Below are 13496 nucleotides of genomic sequence, written 5' to 3' on the forward strand. Positions count from 1 at the left end.
CCTCAGGGCCCCTGGGCTGAGACCTGGAGTAGAGGGTGGGCCCAGGTCCCTCCCTCTCCCCTCCCTTCCTCTAGGACACTAGGAGGGCAGTTAACATTCCACTGCAGGGGCAAGAAATGGTGCCCTGAACCTTCCCCAAAGAAGAGAAAGCGTGAGACCCATCAAAATAGTGCTGGCAATTTGTTACAATATATACACTATATTAGAAATAGTGTGTATGGTAACTAACCTTATCCAATAAATGCATCTTACTCATGAAAGTACATGAAAGTAACTTTTTTGCTTTGTAAAACAAGATAACAGGGAAAAAATGTTAAAATCTAGGTAAAATTTACAAAGCATCGATTTAAACAAACAACACTTTCTTGTGGATAATCTTAAAAACAGCCTTGTTTGAAGGGTGTAGCTACTAGCTTAGGACATACTTAGTTTCTTATGAAATAGACATTCTTCAGTCTTCCCAACTGCATTAATGCACTCAAGTATCATTTTTACTTGAAGCTGGTAGTATCTTAATGGACTTTAAGTGGTTCCAGAAGTTCCATTAGAAAAGCATGGAATAAGTGAGTGGACAGTTTGCCAAAGACAGGGAAGTCACAGTTTTGAAGCCAACTAATGTTTTATGTCAAGCACAGTCATTTTAAAAAAGAGAGTGGTGAATTGAAGTAAAAATGACCTAAAGGCTAGGTACTCTACAGAACGTTGCTCTAAATGAAGATAGTGGTATGATCATCAGTGTCTGGATAAAATAAAACTCATTTTGAGAACTAAAATAACATTGCTTATTTGAACAATTTCAGTCTTGATAACCAAACCTAAAACTAGAGACTCCAGGGAGGTTTGGAAGAGGGACAAAAGGTTGACAATTTGACAGGAATTTTTCAGCAGATTATTTTGTAAAAGTGGCTGTTGAGAGAACAAGAGATGACACAATACTTAATTGCAAATGTATTGAATGATGATCCCTCTACTGAGCTATGTGAGGGCTGAGTCTCCGTGTGTATTTGCAAGAAAAATCTAAATGTAGTTTTTCATTTTGGCAGGTGTTTTCCCTTAAACTAGTTTCAGACATTACTGAAGATCATAATACCACCAACATGTTTTGGCTCTCATAAAATCTGTTCTCTTGCATGTAATACTTTCTACTATTGGCCACCTTCCTATTCATTAACCTAGTAGTGAATTATATACACTAGAGTTTATTTAGATAATTGAGTAAGCTTCCTGTTTATAGGGTAACAAGCCAATTACCAGGCCCAACAAAAGCAGAGGCCAGAGGATGAGTTACTGAGGTTACTGTATAATTATTAATCAGCTAACAGGAAGCACTCTCAAGTAGATGGTAGTGATGCTCTGAACTGTTTAATAACAACTACATTTTTGTGTGGGGGAGATACAACTGGTCTTGAAATGGTTGTTTAGAAACACCAGTGTTTCTTCTTCTGTTGGCAGGATGAAGCTAAAGCGGAGATGGGCCACGTTTGTTGCTCAGGTCATTAGGGTGAGTTATGATGACAGCAATGAATCAGAGTGCAGAGACTTGCGTTGTGTATAGTTACAGAAATGAGCATGTATTTGTGAGTCAGTAAACATAAACTTCTTTGTTCTGATTGGCTAAAACCATTTCACTTCAATATAATTTATCGTTGACAATGGGCACAACAACCATTAGTAAAAATGAATTCCAAAGTATGCATTGAGAGATTAGATCCCCAAAACATAGAAGGAAACCCACAATGTGACTTACTAAGATATCAGTTATTCTAGATTCCTTACTAAATTAGGTTTTTATATTCCAGCTTTTATGATATTTGTGGCACTATTTAAGTATATACATTGAAAATACCACTCTGAAGTCTGCTCTACTGTCATGCTACATTCTGTTTTGAAAATAGAAGAGAAGTAGTTTTTATAAATACTTGTCAAACAAAAGGCTAAAGACGTATTTCCTGTTAATTAGAATTAAGTAATTTTTTTTTAAATAAACAAGCAGCTTGACATTAAACTTTTGATTCCAAAATAAAGCTCAGAGTTTCAGGAAATCCTTTGAAAACTGCTTTCAAAATGGACAGCCTCTGAGATGGCGCTTGGTGGTCCCTCACTAAAGCTACAGCTGTCTGAGACCCCCTGTGGATCTATGTGTGCATATGGTGCACTGATCTTACTAGATAACAAAGATGATCTAGGAGCTCCTTAGTGAACAAAATTAAACACTGCAGGTCAAATGAAAATCAATTACAAGCTGTGCTGAGGACCATGGAAGTCAATGCAGGCTCTCACCCATGAACTGGGATGTAGGCAATCAAATGTTAGGTCAGTTGAGGTCAAGCCTATGGCTTTGTATATCCATTTTTCACTCAGTATAGGGTAGGAAACTATAAACATATGAGACAGTGGGTGCAGCTAATTAATTACTCAGAAATGGGAATAGAGCGAGTGCTGATCATATTGTGCCAGAAACCACCACCCCCAAAAAATCTAGAAAGCAAAATACTACTGCTTAAAATAAAAACAAACTTAGTCATATCTGGAAGAACAAAAATAGTACTGTGATGCTGCATTTTACACTGTGTAGTGCATTTTGTGCTTGGCACATTTTTGTACTGAAATATTTGCATCTGTTTTCTATGTGACGTTGTGCACCAAGCTCCCTTAATGCATCTCTAAACATTGTAGTCTACATCAATACATACAGTGCTTTATGTTAAAAAGGAAGCGTTTTTTCTATCATGACAATAACCATGGGTAGGATTGTCAAAAATGCCTAAGTGAATTAAGAGCACAAGACCCATTGACTTAGTGGCATTTATGGTCCTAAACCACTTAGGTGCTTTTGAAAATCCCATCCCATATATCCCCATCCCCAGCTGTGATATTTTTATTATCCCTAGAGGGCAGTTTTGAGGTAAGGCAGTATTAATGCAATAAATGTCATGTTTCATTTTGAAGTATAAACTGTGGTTATGTCTAGTAGTTTTCTATTAAACATGTATGTTGCGTACCAAAACATCCAGCCTGAAGGATTATATTATGAGTTTAGACTTTGGTTATCCCAGGCTTCATGTCTGTGTGTATAAATCTATTGCACAAAAGCATATGTATACTCTCTCCTGTTTAGATTGCAATCTCCTAGGGGCATTGAATTTGTATTTTGTGCCTTGTACCACCCTGTGATGCAGTTGACTTTTAACAAATAAATAATAAGCAGTAATGCTTTTAACAGAAAGCACATTAGAGGTGATTTGTATGACCTGATGCAGCTGAACTTTGTTCTGAAGCCTAACTGCAGGTTTTTATCCTTAATGCAACATGGAATTAAAACAATAATACCAGTGCAGTCCAAATAAAGTAAACAATACTTTTTTACACGCATTAAGATTTCTACAGTACACTATTATTTTGTAGAGAGTGCATTACATCTCTTGAAATTATTTCACATACATAGGGTCATAGTGCCCTCTTTGAAGATTACATTGGCCAGGAGCCCCAAGGAGCAAATCTAACCTGAATAAAATGGAATGGATTAAAGGCATTCACATCTTAAATATAGACATGTGGCCCAAGGAAGTAATAGGTCACAGCATTAGTACCCCACCTTCATCTCAGCAGCCTAGTTGCAATGCATACTAGGATCAGTAGTCTCCATTCATTGCATCTTTTAATGACAGATAAGCGTCTGTAGGCCAAATTATGGAATTTTATGGCCTGCATCTGACCCAGAGAGAACATTTTCACCACTGCTAGGGGAAGTAATAATTTATTTTTTGGTTTTAACATTTAAGAACAAAATTTAAATAGAAATCTGAAATGTAATCATTTTTCCAAAAGTGGATGAAGATTAATGAAATAAGCTTTCTCTCTGCAGCAGTAATTCCCCTAAACAATGTGAAATATTAGAGACACAAGGCAGGTGAGGTAATATCTTTTACTAAACCAACTTCTGTTGGTGGAAGGTACAAGCTTTTGAGCTATACAGAGCTCTTCAGAAATATTGTGAAAACACTGACAAATACTGTGGTATTAGTTTAACATTAAATATAAGTGGGCAGCTATTATAAAAGTAACTTGCAGTTTTTTTAAATACTAATGAATGAGTATGGAAAAGCTGAAAATATGCTGTTTCTATGTAACTGTCAAGAGCAGAAGTAGTTCTAGCAGGTGGCTCCTAGCACCCTCTCTGCTTAAGTTTCATTTATAGATATATTTATGTTGTGTTGAAACATACACTTTTTTGGCTAAAATTTTCTATGCTTGTGTTCTCCCTGAAGGTATGAGACTTCCTTAGAAAGGTCAGCAATAATATGAAAAGTCTGCTTAAACCAAGAAAAGAGAGGACATTTAATTTTTAGAGTTAAATTCTCCTCAGAATCACTTCATCTGATTTTTCACTTCACCCAGGATAGAAAAAATGCACTTTTCTCATCTTTTTAAAAAAAATCCTAACCAAACTCTTCAATACACAGCAAGTGCAAAACATGGCTGTAGTTTGAAAGGGGAAACCGGGAGTGAATTTATAGATGTCTTCAGTGAGGACTACCATCTTTATTTGGTTTGGACAGAAATGAGGCTTTCATTTAATAAGATATACCTGTATCATTTGAGATTGAGTTTGCATAGAAGGCTCAGGTTAAGGAAATGCTCTATCTTAAAGACAGAAGCCAACTGCAAGATCTAGATTTGGATGTACTCCATACATCCTTGGTCTGAAATAACCCAGATCTGTTAATCTTCAGGGCTTGCATCAAAGCCCACCGTTTTTTTCTTAGATTTTGAGAAGGAAGGGATATGCTGAAGGTGCAGATTTGTGCCTTGAGAGCTGTGATTTGTGGATGGAGTAGGTTTTCTTTCTTTTCTGGGCTTGTTTTGTACTTTTATTTTTGTTGGAGTGGAGTGGTTGTATTTTTCATATATGGTAATTATGCCTGGAGTCTTTTATGTCCTGTTTAAATCTATATAAACAATTACCATTTCCCCCTACCCAAAATTAATGAATATGCTGATCTGAAGTTCTGGTTCTGAGCTCTCTTTCTATTGAAAAAGCTTATTTTTTTGAAGGACAAGAATGTTTTTTTTAAAAACCACACATTTTATCTTGATTTAAAAAAAATGTGCATCAGCTTGCGGCAGGATTTGGCGCCAAATACATTTTTATGATCCATCCACAGACAATAAATTAAAGGTTATTTCTAAGGTCACCTTTTCTATAAGGTTATTGAGGTTTCTGCAAAATCACTGAAAACACTGGCTATTTGTAATGTTCGTACTAAACTTGCACAATAAGCCTGGGGAAAAATTAGAAGCTATGTCAACATATTTGGTATGAACACCTCAAAGAAATCAAGTAATAAAACAAGAAATAACTTTTGAGGCCACTAAGCAGTCCCAAAAGCCTTCCAACTTGTCTGCTGACACCTTGTGTTTGACCTGCTAAATCAAATGGTTTCTTTAAAGTACAAAAGTTTACAGTTTGCTTTTAATAAAACTTGCTCCTCTTGTCAATCTACAGGATTCTTGATTCCCACTAGACTTTTTCCTTGATGTGTTACAATAATGCAATGGCCAACAGGAAAAGAAGTTCCAGAAATAAATGCAAGGCCGCCCGGGGGCACAAGTGGGGCAATTTGCCCCAGGCCCTGGGCCCCACAGGGGCCCCCACAAGAGTTTTTTGGGGCCCCTGGAGTGGGGTCCTTCACTCGCTTTGGGGGCCCCAATAAACTCTTGCGGGGCCCAGGGCCCCGGAGCTTCTTCCACTCTGGGTCTTTGGCAGTGAGGGGTCCTTCCGCCCTGGGGCAGAAGGACCCCTTGCCGCCAAATTACCGCCGAAGCAGGACCCGCTTCCAAATTACCGCCAGAGCGGAGGCCCCCCACCACCAAAGACCCCAGGCCCCCTGAATCCTCTGGGCGGCCCTGAATAAATGTACCTGATGCATACTTCAAAAAAATGAAATGGGATTTTTAAAATAAATGCACAGTTGTGTGGGTAAAAGTGTAACCCATGTCTGCTCTGTGTGGCACTCTATCCCTCTCTAGTGGTGGCTAGGCCAGCTAGAAATTGATAAGCCTGCTACAGCCTTGGTTAGTAGAGCTCAGGCAGTTGAGGTGCGTACATGAGCTCAAGATGGCCCAGATTTGATCCCTGCTGCCCATGACCACCAAGGAAGCATCTGCATTACACAAGGAAAATGGATTTGGATTTTAAGGATAGAATCCATGTTAAGCTACTTAAGTTTCTATTTGGAGGGGTGGAATGATGAATAACATTATTACCTCTAACACACTGTAATATAAAAAGGGGCCAGATTTTCCTTTTAGAGGCTCTTCCAGGGTTTACGCTGAATTCTGTAGTAGCCCTGTACAAGTATATGCATGTAGGCTGGACCCTGGGATATGCCTTGAAAGGGAAGGGGGTGTAAGGAGGTGAATTGAAATCTTTTCTGGAAAGGTGGTGACAGGGTGCAGAGGCGTGGGGGTTTTTGGAGGCCTATGAAATGTTAAGGAAGAAGAAAGATTCTAACAGCGTACTCAGGGAGTAACAGGAACAGAATTGTGCTGGAAGCCTCTGAGGAGGGGCTTGGAGAAGGAGAAAGCCAAGGGTCTGGCTGAGATGGTATGTGAATAGTCTCTGCTACAGAGTCACCTCTTCAGACCCACCTCTGAGATCTCTTTATTTTAGCTGGTCTGTGACCTTAGGTATCCCAGCTCCCATTAAACCTCATTAAGTCTCACTATGGTTCAAAGACAGGACTAAGGTCTGTCCAACGCTGCTGTTCTTGTGAAATCTGACGAGTATCCTCATTTGCCCAGCTCATGTCTGTCCGTCAGTCAAATCCTTCCTTATACCAAAATATATGGACCTGACAGAGTGGAGCTCTGATACTCTCAGTGGTCCTGGCTGCCATGTATGGCATTAACTCCATGTGTTAAAAACTGTCAGCTTTGTTTGATTATAAATTCAGTTCTAAAATCTCACTTCTTGATTAGATTAAATTTGTTTCCAGAATATAAAAATCTTTGACTGTATTATAGACTAATCTCTTCCAAAACAGGTTGTTTTTTTTTTAATCAGACTTTTATATAAACAGACTTAGCCCAGCATCTTAAACCAGCTGCTGTTTACACTCATTATTTTAAAAGGTCAGAAGTGATGTTTCTAAAATGTTAAAAATAGAAGAATTGCTTCCCAGGTGGAATTGAGGCCCATGGGTCAAGTTCCAGCTCAGAACACCATTCTATGGTTGGAATATAAATCCCTGAAACTAGAGCATTTTAAACAAAATTGTTGTGATTGCAAAGTGAAATATATGCTGTATGAAACAGCAATGTTTGAAACCATGACTTACAACCTAGAAAAGGTTAGCACAGCTCTTATTGTCTTAAACTATGTTTGCCTCCTGGTTATCTCCTCCCAGGGGAGCCCTATGTCATGAATCCAATTGTAAATGCTGTTGGAATGGGGTCCCATTACCCAGTTACGGTTGTAGTGAAGATGGGGCTTTAGATGACGTAGATGTACATTCTCTCCCCCCGCCCCCACATGACTGTGATAGAAACTTTTTAATGGTAAATTTTGCACTCTAGAATTTTTGTTGATTTAATGGAGAGAATCTATAATTATTTACTGGTATGTTGTTAAACACATTTTTTCTTTGCAGGGAGCTATATGACAAAACCGAAATAACATTTTCTGGTCTTGGTGGTTTTGTCAGACAAGAGACTCGGGCCTCTACAGTAGCATATAGTATCCCGTTGTTTAAAATATATATTTGAGGTGACTGCTGGTGGGTCAAAGCTTTTGTGGGGAGGTGTTCAAAGCAGTCCAAGTGTTTTAACCTCATTTTAACCAGGAAAAGGACAACAGGGCCCCTTGAGGTTTTAGTAGCTTCATTATTTGTAGTGTAGATGGGTTCTCAAGCTTGTGAGGCCTGGCATCCAACTCTGAATAGGTGGGTGAGATGATGTGCTAGGTAAAGAGCTTGTGCTCAAACAGTAGATAGTCAATCAGTGTTTGTCCACATTTAGTTCAGTGCCACCTGAGTTAGCAAAAACATCTGACTTTAAAGTAGTTAAAGAAGTTGGAGTGTGGGATGATGATATTTTATTTCTAAAGTAGGCACAGTCTGTTAAATTGATTAAGGTCCCCGCAGTGGTGGGGACCCAGCAGTTCCCAGAAAGGTAGAGAAATGTGTTACTTAGAATTGTCTAAGGCCGACCTTTACCACTCTCCTCTTTCACTGTGGCTTGAACACAGATTTTGATGTTGGTTTTTTTGGTAAACATAGCTTCAAAATGTAGCTCTTTATACAGAGTACATAAGGAACTCACATCGTCTTAAACAGCAAGCTGGGGATTTCCAGGTGACAAAAGCTATTTTTAGCCAGCCCTGTGCCACTCGTCTTCCATCCCGTAGTGTCGAGATTGTATTGCTGTGGGGTGTATGGCCAAAGCATGTGGTGTTCAGCAGTCCCCTGCCGGTGAATGTCCCCTTAGAGCCACTGTAGCCAAAGCAGAGTTAAGAACAGTCTTGAGACCTCGCAATTCAGGGCTGCTCTAAACTATGCCTGGACTCAAACCAGGGCCCTACAGCTTCCAGGATTGCAGTGCCCCCATATTTCCTATGCCTAGTTTCCATTGGGTGCAGCAGATTATTGAGCAGACATATATTTTAACTGGTAGCAGAATGAGGCCCTCTACACTGCAAAAACAAACCCCACAGACAAATTAGGAGACTAGATTTCAACATGGTTGAAACATTTTGGCCTTGAAATGTAGATGGAACTAACCTTTGTTTTTAGCCATGCCCCTGAATCATACTAATATTTTATTGTAAGCACATATGATCATTTCTGTCTGTTGATGGTTATGTGTAAGAGTATATTATAGACTTTTACTGTGTAGTGATACAAAGAATATTGATGGCAGGGTGGATGACTAGGGTTTATTTTAAAACCAATTTCTATTTTAATATTAGATACATTGTTTTTTTCTATAGTCACTGCATTCTACTTTAGGTTAAGAAGCCTCTGCTGCAACCACATTATTTTGGTCAACTGTCAGATCATTTAAGCTCTTGTTTTTCCTATAGCCCTTATCTTGGATCGTTATTCAATATGTGATGGTGAGGCAAAAGTTTTAACAGGACAATGAACCAGCTATCCCTTGGTGGAAATTCCACTGAGCTCTGCCTTCATTTATTTAATTCATTGCAACTACTTATCTGTTAATTGACCATTTATAATCCAATGGAACCGTAACAATGACCTATGCATTAAAATGAAAGTAATGGAGTATCAGCCTGACATGGAGCTAGCCCACCTTGAGAGCACTGACATAACGACTGCCCCACTGGATTAGAGAAGATATGGTTTATATTAGTGACCTGAAGAAAGTTCATACCCTCTGGGAAAAGTTTGTTCCATGGAATGGCAGTGTGATTAATGGCTTATTTACAGCACTGACATCCAGGCTGTCAGAACTCTTCATCAGCCTTTGATGTAAAACACACTAAGAGGCCTTAGGTCATTCTTATCTGCTTAGACGAGAGAAATCAGAAATGAAGAATGGTTGAGTATGGTTAACATATTGGCACTAACACTCTCCACTAAGGAAACAATGCGAGAGAGCTACAAGGTCGCTTACTTCACTGGCCTGAATGGTGAAACCATACGGCTGAAGTAGGTAATATTTCATTCCACTTCTATGCATGATCTAGCAAAGGAACAGCATAACAAGGCACATGGTCAAGGAACAGATGGATGCTTGCATCAAGTACACTGAGAAGTATGAATCTTAAGGCCAGATGCACCAAGCACTGAAGAAGTGCATGTTCCTCAGTACAATATGAATGCATGTCCTGATGTGAGTTTATTCTAATGTGTGTTTACGGGCATTTCCATAGCATTCAGCACTTATATATGAAAAGACTTCCTCCCCATCATCAGTTCAGTATAGTCTGCTGACCAAGTTTACTGAAGAATAGTAAGCTTTTCTGAAAACTTCCTTGGAGAAAGCTTCCACGTGCGCATGAACTCACTTATTCCATTGTTCTAGTGGACCATGAGGTTATGGGCTAGTGCTGAAATCACTTCAGTCATTCCTTTCAGAGGAGTATGGACGGGAATCTGCTCCTTGGCCTCCAGAACAATTGCCACAGGGGTCCATCCTTTCCCTGTACCACTGCATAGCTAATAAATATGAATCCTCTAGGAGAAATGTTAATACAATGTGGACAGAAATGTCAGAAATGTGCAGATGATATCCCCAGCTCTATATCACTTTCACAAGGGATGTGAACATGGCTAAGATATCAGCAATATGCATGATTTCCCAGCTCCTGAGGATCCTGGTCAAAATAGTATCTGGATGACAAGCAGCTGGATGAAGCTGAATCCAGAAAAGAATGAAAGTAATGCTACTTATTGGATTTAGACCTAATCATGGTGGTCTATGTACTCATGACTTGCAGACCTGATTATTGTAATGGAATGTTCACAGGAATGAAACTATTGACTTTAAAAAGCTCCTCCAGTTGGTTCAAAATACAGTAGCTTGCTTATTCGCAACACAGACTTCCAAGAGCATATTATACTGAGGTCCCACTCTTTCACAGCTTAATGTAGAATACAGAGTAAAATTCTAAGCTTTGTTCCTCTTCTGAGCCCTCAAGGAGATTGACCCAATCAGCTATCTAAAACAACACCTCATCCTATGTGATCATGACTTTCTGGAACAGTTATAGTCTCCTACAACTATGGCAGTGTTAGTGTTAACCGCAAGAGTGAGACTTCGTGTGTTCAAGACCCAAAGATTTCTTAACAATTGTTCCATGGTTGTGGACCTATGTGGAATAGCTACAAACTCAGTACTTTCAGAATGAAACCTAAAACTCATCACTTTGACCAGCTTTAACTCAGTAACCCTCCAGAATAACACACACAACCTAGCAGCATCAACAGAGAGAGAAAGAAAAAAAAACCAACACAATAAAACATCAGACAAATAACCAATTAAATCAAAGTCCACACACAATGAAAAGGGAGAGAAATATAATATGCCCTATATATACTCACTTTAATCATTTGAAAGGTATTCAGACACTGCAGTAATGCGTGTAGTAGAAGAATGTAGCTGGATGGGTTCTAGACCAGGCACAAGATCCTATCTAGAGTTGGGCAAATAATTTTTAATCAGCAATTTGATTAATTTTACCTCCTTTTTCTGCTTGAAAATTGTTCATGAACCAATTGCAAAATCCTCAAATTTATTCTTTATTTAAAATTTCTTTGCACAGTTCTTAAATATTTTATTGGCTACAGACCATTTGTAAATTGTTAACATTTGAAAATTTGCTGCGTTGGTTTGGTTTGTTCAATAAATTGCATGGTATTTCTTTTTCCTGAGTGGATGACTTCTTAAATAACCAGCAGCACATATTTCAAATTGCATATTTGAGTGCAAAATTCTAAATGGAGTGTTGGTTAACTATACAATTTGAATATAAATTGAGAGGGAATTTCAATCTCTTTCTTTAGAGTACTCACAGGAAGCAAAGACAACAGGTGTGAATACAGTCCAAGAGAACTTTTGACGATTCAATTGAACATTTTGCAGAATAATATGGCAATTTTTGCCCAGCTTCAGTTTTAAAACCTTTTGTGTATGTGCATTAAAGTGAAATACTGTGCATAGAACTAGAAGTAAAAAGACTGAAAAAAGCAAAAGAGCACACTGAAAAATGTTTCCATGTGTGTACTTTCCACCTTAGTCCTTTCCTAATCTTTCATGAAACCATCTATGTAACAGAGGGTAATGTGGCTAATGAGTCATGATTTACAATGAAATACTGTATTCAGTGTATATGTGGGTTGGAATTCTCTGTCTCCTAGAGCAAGTTTCTTCATTTTAAATCTTTCCCAGACCATCATCCTGTTAAAAGATTGTTGAATTTTTCAGGACTGTTAAGTGTTCTGTGATCAGGACCCTGTATCCTAAGCAGCATGTGAAGCTGAAATTATGTTGCAAGAACCTCAAAACAAAGTAGGCTGCCCATCAGTCCTCCCCTCCATCCTACCCCACAAGCACTCATGCAGTATCCCCAGCTTATTGTAATGTACAATGCCGCAACCTTTTAAGTGTTCAATATACTTCAGATTTTTGTATAGACAATGAGTAATTGCAATGTAAAAATTGTGAGGGGAAAAGTGGAGCTTTTGGCATCTAGTTTGCGCACACAGAATGCTCACAGTGCAATCTGCTCCCTCACTCCACTCTTGCTGGAGCTACATGGGGCTTATTAGAACTCAAAGGTTGTAAGGATTCTGCCTTCCCCTTCTCAGAGAGAGAGAGAGAAGAGAGAGATCACCATAGGACTGGTAAAGATCGAGGTGAGGTCCTGCTAATTAGGCAAGAAGTAGCTTGGTGGGAACAGGGAGCTATCATGGCTGAAACGTGCTATCTTCAGAACTAGCTGGCCTGGTATACAGTAGTTTCACATGGCCATATGTGGCTACCATATTCCTTACTGTAATGCAAACCCAGAACTAGGATTTGGCTCATAGAGAACAAAAAGATCATTCACAAGCTCTTTTATTGTACCTGTGAATTTTGCAGAGTCAGCAAAGGGCTAAATGTGGCTTTCTGAGCAGTTTGTGACTGTTACATCTGCTTCTTAGTGCCCCTCCTGATCTTATGAGGGAGACGGGAGAGGAAATGCACTCTTTGCCAGCCCTGCACATAGCACAGAGTATGTCCCCCGGTGTGCTGGGCAGCTGTTCTTTCTGGTGCTTTGGGAACAGGTTGGAGCCAAACTTCCACCTATCTGTATTAGAGGAGGAGGGGCAGCTTTGCAGAGGCTGCTTCCCCCACTCTCCTGCCCTCGTTCTGCTACCAGCAAGGGTGCCTTATGCTACCTTGCTCTTCTGCGTGGGTGTGCAATGGTGGGCCCTGGTTTTGGTCCAAAAACATATCTCCTGCCAGAAGTCTGGTTTGAGCAAGTCACTTTGTCAGTTTTCCTGGAGCATCCATTTAAATAGCATATCAAATTATATAGTCTATGTAGCATATCCTGTATTTGACATAGTTTTTAGTGTCAGAGATTCTAAGGCACATTGTGATCGTCTTGTCTGATCTCCTTATATAACACAGGCCATAGAACTCCCCCAAAATTCCTAGAGCAGATCTTTTAGAAAAACATGCGGTCTTGATTTGAAAATTGTCAGTGAGGGAGACTCCACCATGACCCTTGGTAAATTGTTCAAGTAGTTAATGAACCTCACTGTTAAAAATACATACCTTATTTCCCGTCTAAATTTGTCTAGCTTCAACTTCCAGCCATTGGATCACGTTATATCTTGCTCTGCTAGATTGAAGAGCCTATTATCAAATATTTGTTCCTCATGTAGGTACTTATAAACTGTAATCGAGTCACCCACTTAACCGTCTCTTTGTTTAAGCTAAATAGAAAGACTCAAGAAATTCAATCGCTACAAGTCAGACTTCTT

At 39.2% G+C, this 13496-nt stretch overlaps 1 long non-coding RNA gene across 1 annotated transcript in view; it reads left to right on the forward strand.

Annotated features, from left to right (window-relative positions):
* The window catches only part of LOC116821224 (uncharacterized), a 200571-nt gene that overhangs the window by 101511 nt on the left and 85564 nt on the right, over positions 1 to 13496 (forward strand). Inside the window, exon 2 of the long non-coding RNA XR_004372858.2 lies at positions 1453 to 1501. This is a non-coding gene — a long non-coding RNA (uncharacterized LOC116821224). The remainder of the gene's footprint in view (positions 1 to 1452; positions 1502 to 13496) is intronic.

The sequence above is a fragment of the Chelonoidis abingdonii genome, chromosome 5 (genome assembly GCF_003597395.2).
Source record: "Chelonoidis abingdonii isolate Lonesome George chromosome 5, CheloAbing_2.0, whole genome shotgun sequence".
In the NCBI taxonomy this organism is placed as follows: Eukaryota; Metazoa; Chordata; order Testudines; family Testudinidae; genus Chelonoidis; species Chelonoidis abingdonii.